General features: G+C 41.9%; 1 protein-coding gene across 4 annotated transcripts in view; it reads left to right on the top strand.

The window, feature by feature from the left end:
- Positions 1-12,889, top strand: part of ZMIZ1 (zinc finger MIZ-type containing 1) — a 361,162-nt gene that overhangs the window by 19,086 nt on the left and 329,187 nt on the right. The window contains exon 1 of one of the 4 annotated variants that reach the window (XM_054831982.1): positions 7,684-7,699. The exons of the other annotated variants lie outside the window; for them this stretch is intronic. The gene's annotated coding sequence lies outside the window, so the exon portion shown is untranslated. Of the gene's footprint in view, positions 1-7,683; positions 7,700-12,889 lie in introns of those variants that run through there. 4 annotated transcript variants of the gene reach the window in all.

A 12,889-nucleotide genomic window follows, 5' to 3' on the forward strand; every position in this document is an offset into this window, starting at 1 on the left:
TGTGTGCATTTAACTATGGATGCTTTAAGCAATCCCAGTGAAGTATTCCCCTGAAACATTCACAGTACCTTAATTTAACAAGTCCATAAACATACAGGTGACCTGGGTCTGGGCTTTGTCCCTGTGTTGTGAACAAATTTTGAGTAGATTGCTGCCTGGGGTACAACACAGCATAAAGGTTTTGATGAAGAAAAGCACATTCAAATTGAAATACAGCTGATAACTTTGTATGCAGATGTTCTGTACTGCCAACCTTCACTGTGAAATAGTTTTTAATAGCTCCGATTATTTTTCTTAATTTTTTAAAATCAAAATTATTCCCAGCCTTCAGCAAATAATAAAATGACTTATGGTTGAAAGTAGAAATTGTGCGTTTCCTCATGTCTTGCCTTCATTTTTTGTCAAAATTTTTTTATATGAAAACTGAATTCTTGAAAAAATGTTTATAAAGAAACCAATTCTTGAAAATGCATGAAACAGGCCCCTATTCCATTAAGTGCAGTGCATGCTATTTCTGAAAACTTGACATTTTCAAATGATAGAGGCATCCAAAAACGTCCAAATGCTTTGAAGTTTTTCAACTTTATAGACCATTTCTAAAACTCAAGGACATAAATTCATTTTTGCAGAGGTCTTGCTTTTTCCTGTTGGTATTGGTACTTTTAATTCCAAGCAAATCACCATACTGAAATCTTTCTGTGTGTGAAGATACTAAGAGTAACATAGCATAACCCTCTGCCATTAATATTCATTGTGATATTTTGTAACTGTATCTGTTGAGCAGTCCTGATTGAATTTAGTGAAATTGTATTGTTTAAAATTCTTTTCATTACTATATTAAACTCTCATAGCACGTTATTGAAATCAGTTTGTGTACAGACATTTGATTTTCCTTTTCTAGCCATATCCAAGGCACGAGGTTGTTTGCATCCATTAATGTAATGTTAGGAAAATTTGGGCTAGAATTTGACAGGGTGCTGTACTCTGGTAGCTGCAAGAACTATACAGATTCCAGAAATTAATGGTGAGACTTCAGTGTATTACAAATTAATGAAAAGTTATAGAAGTCATTATTCATATTGAAGCACAAAATAAATATTGAATTTTCTTTTAAAGAGAAAATTGTTTTGGGGATTTTGACTGTTGGTGAATCATTCTGCCAGGCTTTGTGGTTTTAAAGCCAGAATGCCTACACTTTAAACCATTTAAGTTTATTTTTTTCTGTCCTATTTCAGTATCAAAGGCTTTACACAAACAGAGGAAACTGGCAGATGAGCTGGTGTATGGGAGGAAATAGTTAAAGTAGCTAAGCACAAGCGCTATCAAACGCATAAACAAACCTCTGAAAGTAATGTTCATATTAACATCATTAACTTACTATTTTTAAATGTTTCTTATGACTGATGCTGAAGAAGGAAGAGGCTAGAAATATGATGTTTAAACTGATTGAGCCTTGTTTCAACACTGGAAAGTTGAGCTGTATAAAGCCAATTTCTTTTTTTTTTTTTCTTCTTTTTCCCCTCTGTATTCCCCAAGGCAGTGGGGAAGGCAAGGAGCAGACTCCTTGCTTCCTGGGAGCAGAGCACTGTGCCCTATTCTGGGGACCGGGAATGCTGCTGCTCATGCTTCCAAAACGTCTTTTGTATCTTTCAGAGTTTTAATCATTGTGAATAAAACTTAGATTAGACTATTTAAAAGTTTTAGGTTGTGAATTTTTTTGTTATTTTTTTGTTTGTTTTAAATCCCGAAATGCGTTTAAACCCTCCTGCCTGTAGAGGTCAAGGGTTTATCTGTGTGCACACCAGGGAGATCACCACCAAGGCACATGAGCTGCCTCACTGCTAACTCCTGTGTAAGTAACTCCTGTGTAAGTAACTCCTGTGTAAGTAACTCCTGTGTAAGTAACTCCTGTGTAAGTTTTTGTAGGAAGAGAGTTAAATGGGTTTACAGCATCCATTTAGTACCCTGCTCAAATTAATCTGTGTGAGATTTCAAAATATGTACAGTTATTCAAGTTTCAGTCTCTGACAATGTTTTTACAGAATTTTTACAGAATGCTAACCACTTGAAAGCAGCTTGGGGTTTTAGGTTTTGGATTTCTGTGTTGCTCCTCCCCTGTTTGCAAGCGGGGCAATGCAGGATAGGGATAATTTGTGAAACTGAGAAAGCAGTTTGCTTCATTGACCCCAGCCACTCAAGAACCAGGTGATGTACTGAGCACAAGGGAGGAGGATCAGTCACAATCCTGTAAATATTTATGTACATAGTTAAGGTTAGACATAAAAATGGTTATTTAAACTTAGTTTAACTCCTTGCACATGAAGTTAAGAATGTGTGTAAATATTTGCAGTCTGGAACTTATTTCAGGTTTTTTAAATATTTAAAGTACTTTCAAAAATACTTTTAAAAACAAAACAATACTGCAGCCTCATGCCACAACAAGGTGTGTTCAGAGAATGCAAAACTGGCTGCATGGGTAACTCCTCCTGGCAGCAGCAGGCAAGGTAACAGCTGGCTTACCGACCTGCGGGAGTCTTTTGTCTACATGTTCGGGCGCTCTCTGGCAAGAGTTAAGTGTTCAGTTAGAGGGCAGGAGGCTTGGCTTTGGGTCACTGAACTCAGGGCTGCGGTTGTCTGATTCAGCTATTTCTTCCCCTCCAGACTTCTCAAGTAACTTTGAACAGATTGCTTAGAGTCTGAGTGCCTGCGTGTCCCAGTAATAAAGTGGGGTTAATTATGCAATCTTCTGTCTCTTGCCTGGACTTCCCCAGTTTTTGTGCAGAAGCTTGTTTCACAGTGCTACTGTAAGAGAAATAATTTGTGAGGTCCCTGGAAGTATGAGTGTTGGGCTACCTGGAACTCAGAACGATTGCGTTTTTGTAGGGTCTCAAAAGCTCAGCATATATCAGTCTTTCTCTTGAGAGCTGTGGTTTTTACTTATTTTATTGGCTTCTGGCGCGAAGGAAGCAATGTTATCCTAGCAACCTGTTGTCTTCATTTGGGCTTTCAGAGTATATTGTTTGTGTGCGTATACCTATATATTTTCTTAGTAGTGAGCAACTGAAAACATGTGCGAGCCAGCCATGTGCTGATGTTGCGCCGACTCCAGCTCTCACCCACCCGCCCACTTTCCTTCCTTCCTTCCTTGGAGAGATGGCAAACAAATTACAGCCTCAACGCGTGTGCTGCTCAGGCAACAGCCCGCTGGGGAAATGGATGGGGGAGAACATTTGGATGCCAGATCAGTGTCTCATTAGGCATTTCTGAGTGCATTTTACAAGTCTGCGGACAAACAGTAGTTAAGACTCAGATGGAGAAAAATTTATATGCTCCCTGCAGGAAAGGGGGGGCTGGGGAGTCCACTGGAAAGGCAGGGGTGTTGCTGCTGCACCCAGGAGGGTCCCACACAGCTGTTCAAGGATGCAGTAGTGTACCCTAAGAGCTGATGGGCAGGAGAAGGGTGGGTGTCTCTCCTGGTGATAAGTTTTGAAATGCCAGATTGCTTCATTCCTTTCTGCTGGGAGACGAGATTTAACGAGATCTGCACAAAATGCTGGGGTATGTGTGTGGTGCAGGTGTGAAATTGGGCTACCCAAAACCTTCTCAATGAACGGTAATTTGTAAAGTCATATGGTTGAATCAGATGACTTCAAATGTGTTTTTAAGTGAGGGTTAAAGGAAACATTAAGCTTATGTTTCCTTGTTGCTGTCATTGCTGTTTTACCGTATTAGAGTCTTAATGGTAATGTTTTCCTTTCTTTTCCACAAACAAGATGACCTTGGCAGTTAATGACCTGCTTACGGTCTTCGGCATGGCTCTGGTGGGGAGGGGGCATTCATCGTGTTTATTCAGTAATTTCACATTATGGAAGGAGCAGTATAAAGGGACCTTGCATCAAGGAGGAGGGAGAAGGACGGTGCCTCCACTTCGGGGGGGGGGGTCCCCCTTCAGTTCACAGGATGCAGAAGCTTTGGCGGAAGGCTGGAGGGCATGGCGTGGGCTGATTTCAGGGGGTCCGTGCATGGTGGCGATGGCAACGCAGCTGCCTGGCGCTGTGGAGGCAGGGAAGAGCAGCTGGTCCCTCGCCAGCGCGCTTGGGTGCTTTTTGCTGCACAGCTGGAAGCTGAATGGCTTTGCTTCAGCGGAGGAAAGCTCGCCCCTCGGCACCCGTGTAACTGCGCTGTGCAGACCCCCCCACAGCGAGGGGGGCCTGGTGTGGGGGCACACACAGCCTGCAGTCCTGCTGCTGCCCGGCTCCCCTTCAGTAAAGAAACGGTTAAACATGGCTATTTCTTCTATATATTAAAAAAGCCATAAATAAGTAGTGCCAGGCCTTCCTGACCCACATCGTGCTTACTGGCCAGAGAAATGTTTAGCATGCTTGGTCTGCAAATACTTGGCACCACGCTCTCCCCCTGCATACTGCAGCTGCGGTGCTGCAGTTGGGAACTTAATGAATAAAACCAAAGCTCAAAGCTCTCCGGTCTAAGTTTTTGTTGTTGTTTTTGTGGGGTGAGAGGAATAATTGGTTGTCCTTTTTTTAAAATCTGGAATTACCATACAAAAAGGTGCTACTTGTGAATTGCTGCACTAGTAATCAATAAGCTTGTGCCTTGGAAAGAATTTCTGATTTTGGAGCAAGTAATTGGCTTTTTAAGTTGCTTGGTAATTTATTTTTTTTTCCTTGGTGTTGGTTGTGAGGGAGGCCCAGGTAGGTGGGAAAAAAATGAGTGCAGGTGGGTGGAGGGCTCTTGTTGTCTGTGCTGCCCACTGCTGAGGGGGCAGCAGGGAGGCTGCGACTGTGTGAGCAGTAATTTTATTTATGTTGGTCTCCTTTCAAACTGTCACAGTAAATCTATTTTCCTTGTCACTTTGTAAATCATTATATAGGATTAGGCCTTTTACCAGCTTTTAAGGATTCTGCAGTCATTTTAAGGACTTTCCCCCTCCCTTACTCAGCCAAGCGATTCCTACTCTTGCTGGTGTTCCTTGCTGTTTAAATAATGCCGGGCCTGATTAGGAGGAAGTGGTCTCTGGAAGGCAACCGACATTTTTGAAAGCGCTGTTCCACAAAGGAGACTTTGAACTGCACTAAGACTTTAAAAGTTAAATAATATTTTGAATGTTATAGTTCTAATGTTTTTCTATTGTCATGGGAGACTTGGATCGAGTCCCAGGATTGTGGTTAACTTTGCCTCCACGCTTAGGCCTTATTTATTACCACTGAGGAGATGAACTTAAAGCTACTTAACTTTTTTTTGTGTGAGTGTGTTAACTCGGAGAAATGAGACCTCTTTTTGAAAAGACCTTAAAGTTTGCTTTGGAGGGATGATGAAGGTGAGCCATCTCTTGGGGTGGTGGGGGCTGCAGCATGGCTGCTGGCCCCCGTGGCCGCCCACCTGCACTTTGGGGCTCTGAGCTGTGTGGCAAGGGTGCGAGGCTCCCTGCGGTGCCTCTGGAGTGAGAGCAGCAGAGGCGATTAATAAAAGTCATGTGGAAGGACCAGGCGCCATATGCGAAGGTCAGCGTTAGGCCTGTGAACATAAAACAGAGGAGAGCTGTGCTGGGCCACGCGTGCTCACCCGTCAGCGGCCTGGCTTCCCCCATTCTGGCCTTGATCTCCCACACGGCTGGCTGCGGCGAACCGGGTGGATGAGGCTCGTGCGGCATGGGGGGCTCGGGGTGCCTCAGCCCCGCATTTGTCTTGTGAAGTGAAACAGCAGAAGCCTTTTAGCTTTGGCGAGGGGAAGGCCTAGAGGTTTGAAGGGATACGTGATGGGGGACGCAGCCCAGGTTTGCCTTTTCACTTACACGCAGGCGAGTCTGTTTTCATCCAGGGGTCTCCTGGAGGTGCAGTTTAAGGAGTGGTTTTGATGGAACAGGCTTTTTTAGGAAATAAAGTTAATACTTTAAGGACACTTATGCACTTAGCTCTTAGAAAGCTGCATGAACTATGATAATAAAATTCACCATGCTGTTACATGCTGGTCAAATCATGGCCCTCACTGTTAGGCATGGTTTTTCCTGTCATCGTTCTCCCCCCAGGGATTTATTTGGCATAAGGTATGATTTATTTGACATCACATAATTTGCCTGCGGTAGTCATGAACCCTTGCTTTGAGGATGCAGGGTCTAGGGCTGCCGTTGGTTGGTGCAGTCTCCCAGGGCCCATCTACCATTAGTATGTACTTCCTGCCCATTCCCAAGAGCCTAATTATTAATATAATAATATGTAATAATGGCTTATCGGACCAGATTACGTTAGTGTAACTTGCTTTTACCATAAGTCAATGTACATTAAAAGCATTTGTTGGTTTAAGTTGAAAGCTGGGTATGTTTCTCTGCTGAATAAATGTTCCTTTCCAACTTCCAAAAGGACAGAAATCCCTTTCTATTTAACGATGTTTAGTGTCTGCTAAATGCAAAATAAAGGTGATTTCATAGTTGCATTTTTGGCCCAGGTAAAAATGTAATAAGTGAAGCATGAGGCAGAGGAAGGGGAAGAACCTAATCAGATGCTGAAGAGACTGCATGAATATTAAGTACTTTCCACTTAAGCAGTCTTTTAATAATCTGAAACATTAATAGCGGTATGACTGCCTGCATCTACACCAGCTGTATAAGAGAGATAAAAGTCCCAGTTTAACATGGTTTTTATCAGCTCGCTCATGCTAGTGTTCAACCTACAGAAGTCATCAATTTGCATGTTGGAAAACAGCTTTCCAACAAACAGGTCTGGCTGTATGTGCAAATAAACAGTGTAAGTGTCGCTTGGTTCTTGATCTAGGGAATAATGGCGTAACTGATGGTAGTTTCAATACTTCAGGGTTTTTGTTCCCCTCCCTCCTCCACCCTGCAAGGTATTCAGCCTTAGTGCCTAAAGTTATACTTAGTGATTCAAGAATAAACCTGTAAATGCATGTTGAATATTTTCTGGTAACTAATTGTAGGAACTGTTTGTTCCCAAGTTAATTAATTCCCTAATAGAAGAGTTGCCTGCATTCAGTCTGTTACATGTATTGCAAAATAATGATTGTGATGTTTTGGGTTTTTTTTAACATGTGTGTAAATGTAAGCTGTGCCAGTAAAGTAAAAAAGGTTTGGTTGTGGCTGTCCTCTAAGCTGTCTGTGGATATTTAAATTCATTCTCGTTGCCATCAGGAAGATATTTGGAAAGTTCTGCTTTCTCAAACCAATTGTGTTTTCTTGCCTGGTTCGCTTGTTCTTTTGGATAGCCCAAAAGGGCATGCTAATGAAGTACGCGTTACGTTCGATGTCAGATATAAGTATGGGTGAAAGCTTTATACGTGTTTAAGTGGATAACTAGATAGTGTTTAAACCCAAAAAGACCCACAAGAACAACAACAACAAAAAAAGCCAACCCACACTAAACCTCCTGCTTTGGGCTTGTCTGTTTGATTTCCTGCTCAGAAGGGCCGGTCTGCTCTGCCCCTTCCTCTGACATTTCTGCTCCTGTTTGGGAGCTGCTGAACCGTTCGCTGTACTGAAGCAAACTAGGACCTGTTTATTTGCCCTTTGCATTTGCAGGCTCTGATCTGTAAGGGATTAATAGCAGCTGAACTGTCCCTCTGGCACATGTCAGGTGGGCAGTCTGGAGCAGGACTCTACCTCTAAACTTGAGAATTGGAGCACAGTTAAGACCGGGATCCATTTTAGATGATACTGTAATTAATACAGGTAATTCTTCTGTCTATTTATGTTCACTCTTCGCTTGGGGAGCAGAGCCTGGAAGTAGGGTGCAGGCCAACTTCATTTGCGTTCCTCAAAGGTGAATATGTTGCGTGCCTCTAAAATAGTGGACTGCAAGAAAACAATAAAGAAAAATGGAGCAGCATTTCCTACCACTTATTTGTATAAGGTCTGGGCTGCATTACAGATCTGGAAGCAGCTTGCTACTCTCAGTGCATTTGCTAGTGATAAGCTCTTTTTTCTGATTATATGGAGTAAGGGAGGAGTTTCTATAGAAGCAGATACAGTACTGTCTTCTGTAGCAGGTTTTTTAAAGCATTCATATTGATTGGTTTGAAAATCCATCTTCTCTAGTAGCTCATTCATTTCTTACAAAACTCAAAATGACTAAATTGTTGTAAAGTAAAAAAAAGAAAAAAGGTAAATGGGAAGGGATCTCATTCTACTTCTGCAGTAGTTCTTGTTTGTTCCGTCTGCTGTGTTCTTCTCGTCACTGTGTTGCAGACCTTGTCTATCAAAATAAGTGAGTAAACCACTGTTAATATGTATTTTGTTTATGGCCTTTGCAAAAGTTGAAGTTAAGATATTAAAAATAGAAATACAGTTTTCCTTCTCTCTCTTGCCTTTTTTTGGGAGATGTAGAGCCTTAAAATTACTTTTTTTAAAACTATGACAGCATGTATTTGTTCTCTTTCAAACCTAAAAAGTGACAGGAATAGCTCTCTGTTAGGTGTCATTGCTAGGCTCACTGAAAGAAAAAAACCCCCACTTACTAACTTTGGGGACTTCTGGGAATAGATCTTGGATATTTCATGGACATCCTTTCCCAACTGATATTGGAAATTTCAACAAGTATCTAAAATACTTGGTTATGATGTAAAAAAGCCCCTACAAGCTTGATTTGTTGTAGTTCATTACTGCATCTTTTTAGTAGCTGTGCTAGTAGTTTTGTTTGTTTTTTAAGTGAGGAAAGTCTTCTGGGATGAAAAGGACAGACTTAAGTGGGCTATTTGCTGCAAAGAAAGTGTGTACTTTTTCTTTATGGTAGCTGTGGAAACAATTTCAGTCTATATGGCAATATATCTTCAAGTTATCTTTGCTCTTCTTCCCCCCCCCCCCCCCGCCCCGTGATTTTTATCTAGTGTCAATAGCAGGGATTTATAAGACTTGGGGGAAATTGCTTTTTTGGGGAGTTGAAGACATCATGTGTCTGTTTGTAGCTTTCTTGGCCAAATTAGTGAATATTAGTGGTGCACTGTTTATCGCACCATAATGTGTAAGCCCTTTTAGTTATGGACCAATAACTCATGGGTTACACAGTGGTGTCTGAGTGATGTGGAGCTCTCCTGGAGGGAGAACGGAGTGGCATGAAGCTGTGGTAACCGTATTTTGCCCTAGCATTTTGTCTATCAGCTGTGCAGCATTTTTAGTTATTGCTAAAATTTGTGGTAGGAAGCTGCCTGAAATGAAATGTGAGGAACTCTGTATAATAATAAAATCAATTGGACTGTTTCCCCAGTAATTCTAGAGACTGATGCATCATTAATGTTGGTAATACAGTGGCTGTCAGATCACAAACTTCTCAATAAATGTGCAGCTGGCAGGCTTTGATGGAAATTGGAGGCAAGCAGAGAATGAGATTTAGGGTTTTGATATATGGGGTGTCAGCCATGTGATGAAGTTTTTATCAATTTCTGTCACTTCTGTCTCTTATGCTCACTACATATGTGGTCTTCCTTGCAGTTTCTCGTGGTGGCTGAAATAAGTGCACCTTTTTAACGTTTAGTAATAGAGGTTAAAAGAAGAGCCATCTGCACTTTTAAATACATTGTTGTGTATATGGTGGCATCACATCAGAAATGTAATGCAGTGATTGGCTAATATACAGTTAGTGATTTATTAGCCATGGTAATACTTCTGATGGAAACTGGAAGCAGAACTAGCCATCAAGGAACTTGCAGGAATACAACAGCAAGGGAGTTGTTTAGTATCCTAATTAACAGCCTGTACTGGGGAGGCATCAGGAGAACCAGTCGAGTGGCTCTTCCAGTCTTTCTGACTCTGTTTTTTCATGTTTGTGTATTAAACTGCTTAGTAAATCAGGATTTCTGCATATCTGTAGATTAACCCATTTGAAAGACTTCCTAGACCTAGAGCAATTACTTGAAAAAAATCAAATGGGTATGTTGCAAATCCCTGTCAACATTGATTTAGGTGAGAATTACAAAAACAGCTGGAAAGTGGCACAAATATCTGCAACATAAAGGAAAAATAAACAAACTAGTTTGCTAAGAGTAAATACTGATAAGGACATTTGAATTTGAACACTATCCACTTCTGCGTTGTGAGGAACACAAGCTTTCCTCATGGGCTACACTGATTTACACATTCGCTAAGTTGAGATGTGAGCGTTTCTTTCTTCACACTCTTATAACAAAATGAGGTCTCCAGAAAGACAAAGCAAGCCCATTATAGGGATAAGTTTGTGACTTTGCATGCCATTAGCAATAGCTTTGTGTGGCTCTGGGCCAAAGTTGGCTGAAATAGTTTCCCAGCTGTAACTCCTTGCAAGCAGTGTAGGACAAGTGTGTGTGCTTTGAGCTGTGGTGTTGCAGGGGAGGGCATGCCCCCTTGCACAGAGTTGTTGTTAATTTCTGACCTCAGCAAACTTTGGGGAGAAAATGTTTTTCTTGTTTGGATTTTTGACATGAAAAAAGTGAGTGTGCAGATGCTTTATACATAAACCTCTAACGCTTAATGGTTTCTCCGTTGTCCTACCTCCACACATTCTTCCAGGGAGGATGTCACTGGTACTTCTCATGCCTGAAATCCCATGGAAATTATTAGTAATGTAATCCTGCATAAAATATATTACAGGAGTTTAGTTAAAAGAAATGTCCTTTAAAAAATTGATAGGCCAATTCTCTGTGGGCAGATATCAGACTTAGAGGAATTTTTTTTTTTCAGTGTAACCCAGCTCTTTTTCAGTAGTTCGGAGCTGGCTAATGCCGTATCCACATTCCTGGATTTGCTGCCGTTTTAGCTACAATGATTCCTTGAGTTGTGGTCAACTGGCAAAAGACCGAGCAAAAGTCTTTGGCCCATTTTGCTTGCATCTGTGTAAAAGCAGCTTTTAGTTCTGAACACCTGCAGAGAAGGTAAGGTAATACACCTGCTGATTCACTGATGTCCAGTGTTGCTTAGTGGTGTTCCTGTATGATTAGGTTGTGAATACTTAAGATTGCTCAGGTACGCCAGCAGTTTTGGGCAGGGTGAACAGAGGATTTGATTCTGAGCACTGACAGGAGTTGCTACATTTGTAAGCTGTGGGTTGAAAGCCTCAAACGATCTTGTAATTTATCTGTCCCAGGAATCTGCAGTGCATATTGGTGCTGAGCATCCCACAACAGTGTAAAATGAAGGATTGTGGTTCATGGGGAAAAAAAAAAGCTTCCCCCCCTCAATCTACAACATAATTTTTTTTTCTCCAGCTGTTTTATGAAAGCGGTGATACTTGACTACTAAAGCTGTTTGTTTCCTAGATTATAGGTCAAATGTGCAAGAATCAGAGCAAAAGATTTGATTTTTATCCCTTCTGCAGTTTAAAATGAGTAATATGCAGAGTAGAGGATGCTGGAAACAGCATTTCCCGGAAAGGTTTTAATTCCAGCTGTAACTCAGCATGTCTTTAACTCCTCCTGTGGTCCTAAACCTATCTGCTCACCTCTCATCTGTTCCCACTTTCCTTGGAGCCCTAGAACTGGCAGCTGTGTTTAGAAAGAAAACTATAATGCAAGCCCAACTTTTCTTGCAAATACATGCATGTGGCTGATTTGCTACTTGTTCTTTAGACACCATTGCTGGTTTAAACGTAGGTGCTCCCCCCCCCTTGATCATAGAATCATAGAATGGTTTGGGTTGCAAGGGACCTTAAAGATCATCTAGTTCCAACCCTCCTGCTGTGGGCAGGGACACCCTCCACTAGACCATGTTGCCCAAAGCCTCATCCAACCTGGTCTTAAACACTTCCAGGGAGGGGGCATCCACAACCTCTCTGGGCAACCTCTTCCAGTGCCTCACCACTCTCACAGTAAAGAATTTCTTTCTAACATCTAATCTAAATCGACCCTCCTTCAGCTTAAACCCATTACCCCTTGTCCTGTCACTACACTCCCTGATAAACAGTCCCTCCCCAGCTTTCCTGTAGGTCCCTTCAGATACTGGTAAGCCACAATTAGATCTCCCTGGAGCCTTCTCTTCTCCAGGTGGGGTCTCACAAGAGCCGAGCAGAGGGCCAGGATCACCTCCCTCGACCTGCTGGTCTCACTTCTTTTGATGCAGCCCAGGACACGGTTGGCTTTCTGGGCTGCAAGCGCACACTGCCGGCTCATGTTGAGCTTCTCATCAATCGATACCCCCAAGTCCTTTTCCTCGGGGCTGCTTTCAATCCGTTCCTCGCCCAGCCTATAGTTGTGCTTGATATTGCACCGACCCACGTGCAGGACCTTGCACTTGGCCTTGTCAAATTTCATGCAGTTTGCACGGGCCCACCTCTCCAGCCTGTCAAGGTCCCTCTGGATGGCATCCCTTCCCTCCAGCGTGTTGACCACACCACACAGCTTGATAACTATTTCCTTAATTCAGTATAATTGGACACATATATAGATGTGTATATGTGTGTGTATATATATAGTACTTCTGATACCATCTACATATTTTACTTTGTTAAAATGACTCTGTCAGTCTTTTTGGTATGGTATGATTTCAATTTTATTTCTCTTCTTCCTTCTAACCTTTCAATTTCTCTCTGTACTTCATCCCCTGCACAGGGTCAGCGTTTAAGGCTTTGCTTCTGTGAATTTGATTAAAGGTCTGTAAGTACATGTTACATATTTCAATGTGAGTAGAATTGCCTAAATAGATCTCATTCCACATTAGCCCTTTAGAAGAGCTGCTCTGAGCTTGTACATGTGAGTTTCCAGGAATAAAAGTTGGAGGGGGTTTTTTTGGTGTTGAAAGCCAAGCTTGCCTTTTATGGGTTAAACAGTGGTGTTTGTATATGGGTAGACAATATTCATTTTAGTGAAACGGCTCTGCATCTGGCACATCGTCTCATAGGCAGATGAAATGATGAGGAATAGCTGGTAATGTCAAGTAGAATAGATGATAAAATTATTA

This window comes from Grus americana, chromosome 7 (assembly GCF_028858705.1).
Source record: "Grus americana isolate bGruAme1 chromosome 7, bGruAme1.mat, whole genome shotgun sequence".
In the NCBI taxonomy this organism is placed as follows: domain Eukaryota; kingdom Metazoa; phylum Chordata; class Aves; order Gruiformes; family Gruidae; genus Grus; species Grus americana.